Source organism: Cyprinodon tularosa, unplaced genomic scaffold (genome assembly GCF_016077235.1).
Source record: "Cyprinodon tularosa strain WSP-4 unplaced genomic scaffold, ASM1607723v1 ctg93, whole genome shotgun sequence".
Lineage (NCBI taxonomy): Eukaryota > Metazoa > Chordata > Actinopteri > Cyprinodontiformes > Cyprinodontidae > Cyprinodon > Cyprinodon tularosa.
The window spans coordinates 1347770-1351608 of NW_024039707.1; positions in this window are offsets into that span (position 1 = coordinate 1347770).

A 3839-nucleotide genomic window follows, 5' to 3' on the forward strand; every position below is an offset into this window, starting at 1 on the left:
GACAAAATCCCCTACCACGAAGCATTTTCAACCACTAGATTTTAGACACAAGAACCAACACTGTAGGTGATGCTGTTAAAAAAAACATGTGCTTCCTTAACTTCTCAGCAGCTTTACAGTCTGAATGCTTTAATGTCATGACGCACTGATGAAGACATTCATGTAAAATGAGACCCAACTAAATATCAACTCCAAATACTGTGTAGATAAGATCTGGTAAGATATCTTTGTATCAGAATTAAATAAATGTACATCAAAAACAAAAAGATACGAACATACTTAAGAAAAACACAAGAATATTGACAGATTTCGGGATTACGTCCTGTTCTAACCGGTATAGTAATGTGTTTAAATTGTTTGATGTAATTATTCCTTCCAAAGAAAAACCACAGACTTCAAACAGGTTGTGCAGGTTTTAACAGGTTTTTAATTCTCCAGCGCCTCCTTCCCTTTTAAAATGTCCAAGGCTATGACACGGTAGAATCATCGAGTTTTTCCAAGGTTTGTAACGGTACCTTGATAAGCCTCTGGATGACCCGCTCCTTTGAAGCCCCACAGCTGCCACACAATGCACAGACACTACAGTACAGTAGATGTTACGCCTTTATTGGAGCAGTGGTACAAAGCTAAAAATGGGGTTTTACAAGGACCACATATTGAAACTGTAAAAACATTTTATTATGATTTTTGTTATGTTGGTGCTCAGTGGTTCCTTGCAGCAAGAAGGTTCCAGGTTCAATTCCTGGCCCGGGGAGTTTGCATGTTCTCCCTGAGCATGCTTGGGTTCTCTCCAGGTACTCCGGCTTCCTCCCACAGTCCAAAAACATGACTGTTAGGTTAATTGGCTTCTCTAAATTCTCCTTAGGTGTGAGCGTGTGTGTGAATGGTTGTTTGTCTCTGTGTTGCCCTGTGACTGACTGGCGACCTGTCCAGGGTGTACCCCGCCTCTTGCCCGTACACAGCTGGGGATAGGCACCAGCATCCCTCGTGACCCCAGAAGGGACCAAGCGTGACAGAAAATGGATGGATGGATTGTTTTTGTTATTGGCCAGAGTTCAGTAAACTTTAAAATCCAAAACTTGCCTCAAATCCTACATGAGTTCAACCTAACATACCAACACAGCATTTGTGGAAAATAAAGAGGAGTGAATTTATTCAGTGGCCCCATGAATCCTTTATTGCCCCTCAGTAAGGAAATTCAGTTGTTCCAGCAACAGAGTGAAAACCAACTGGAAGCATGCAAAATAATCACAAAAGTAAAAATTTGGTATAGATAGCAAGTATATAAACATCTGTGGAATTAATTGGGAGCTGTGATTGTTACGATGTCACTGGGAGGAAGGATCTACGATGACTCTCTATAATGCATTTAGGATGTAACAACATGTCACTTAATGTGCTCTCTAAGAACAAAATGCAGATATTACATGAAAACAAACAAATTAAAACTAGTATATAGTTTAATCTTAAAAAAAAAAAAAAAACACAATTGGCCAACATTATTTTGGAGAGACACGTATGGCTTTAAAGCTGCAGGAAATACTCACCACATGAAATAGCACTGCATGACTTCATTGTTGAAGAAAAAAATCTGACATATTTCATAAATAAGTCTAAAGAAAGTCTGGTCAGATAATACCAACTGAACTTTCTGAAAAACACGCAAAAAAAAACTCTACTTTTTGTAACATGTTACAAAATGCCAAATACATCTAGAAAACAGATTTGCCATTTTGTATGGTTCCATAAACATGATTCTAAATTTAAATACCCCCATACATTTTCTGCTGGCTCCTTTCTCAGTACAGTATTGCCACATTCACTCTAACTAATCGATGCTACATTCATCTGTGTTTTATGCCACCACTTTTGGGTGCTGTGATATTCTGACTTTGTGCCATACAGGAAGTGTCTGCAGAAGAAGAATCTGCTGAACTGAAACTCATCAGAAATCCTGAGGATTTCACTATGAGAATATGATAGAGGGAATGACTGTGACTATGCATGCATGGAAATGATTTTATCTGCTACTGCTACCAGAAATTTGCATAAAGGTAACCTCACCTTTCACATTTATGCTTCCTCTCTTATCCTTCTATAAATAAGTGGTACCAAAATGGTACTAGCAAGACACTGGTGTTGTATGAGTCAGTTGTTTGTCAGGTAGTGAAGCAGATAATGAAGCTCTGGGTTTTACATTCCCCTCAATGGGGGAATGTGTGCGTGTTTGGGTCAAGGCGCCCTTTTTATTCCTGCTCTCACTGGAGAAATTTTCACTAGATCATTAGTTGTAACACGCCTCAGGTTCTTTTGGACGCACACTTAATTAAACTCAGGTCTGGTCTGAAACACAGGCTCTTTATTTTCCTGGTAACCTGTTGTCTGCTAGGGAGTCACCTTTGTTATTAACCCTTTTTCCTCTTTTCATACGTACATTCCCATTTAGTCCTTATATGGAAAACGATGAAAAAACAAGAGCTGTGGCTGTGGGATATTACAGTTTCACTCACTTTTTTTTTTCCACTAGTTTTTTACCTACTTGAGAATTTTATTATTCAAAATAGATGAGATCAGAATAAAACTAACAACCATAGTTTCTTTTTTTTTTAAACAGACTGATCACACTGCAACTTTTTCCTCAAACTGCACCCTTCCATCAACCATGATTATCTAGTTATTACTCGAAATTATATGACTTACTGTAATAATAATAATAGCTACAGCAAATAAGCTAGTGCAAGTTTATTATATGCAGCAAAATCCAAGTTTTCACGTCATAAAATTAGCAAGTGGGATTTTTTTCATCCACATGTACAATACCTTGCAGAAGTATATAAAACCCTTAAACTTCTAGATTTTATTGTCATATCACATGAAGATTAAACTTATTTAGAATGATTTTTACATGATAAGGAGATGCATAGTTGTAGTGTTAAAGTGAGATGGGCGTTCATATTTAGCCCACTTTACAGTGCGTCTCTACCAACTTTTAAGTCCAACAGAGAAAAATGTTTTCCTCCTTTACTTAGCAAAATAGCAAAACTTCAGCTTGGGTGGATGAAGAACATCTGAGAACTTGCACGTTTTGTGAAGGATTTATTGATTGTATCTATGCCATAAACCACTATATCATGGGGATTTAATAGGTAGTAAGCAGATAAGGCAGTAGATACAAGAAAAATAAAAAAACAATCATAAAAACGTCACAGACTATCCAAAATAAAACAGGAAAAAAAACAAAAAAAAAACAACTCAAAATGTAGGAAACCTAAATACCAAAACCTTATGAAGTCCAACTGATGACAATGACACTGATTTACAGAGTACATGGCTAATTTTACACATTCTAACACCTGAGATGTGAACCTCAGAAGCTCCTCCAGAATTCCCAGCAGGTTTATTTGTATATGTTGCCTTGACATCACTTTATTTCCTGGATTTTAACAATGCTACCCGCTCTCTGTTGCTCTCTAACAAACCCCCATCACAGAATATTGTCTTGAAATTATTTTTGAAACAGGATGGTTGTATGTCTCCATATCAATGCAAACAAACAAAAAACAAATCCTGTTTTTTTGTACGTTTAACCATCTAAAATGTCTCTTTTGATTTCATTGTTATTTTCTATGTTGTGCTGTTCTATTACATAAAACAATGAAACTTTGCCAACCTGACAAATCAATCGGATAAAAAAATAGCGTGTTGGAACCTTTCCTGACTGTGATCATGGCAGCTAATCAGCATCCATGTTGTGGAAAAAAAAGGTTCATTTTACATAGCAGGAAACACCCTCTTATCTGAACTGCTCCTGACAATAGCCCATCTGTTTTTATGTTCAT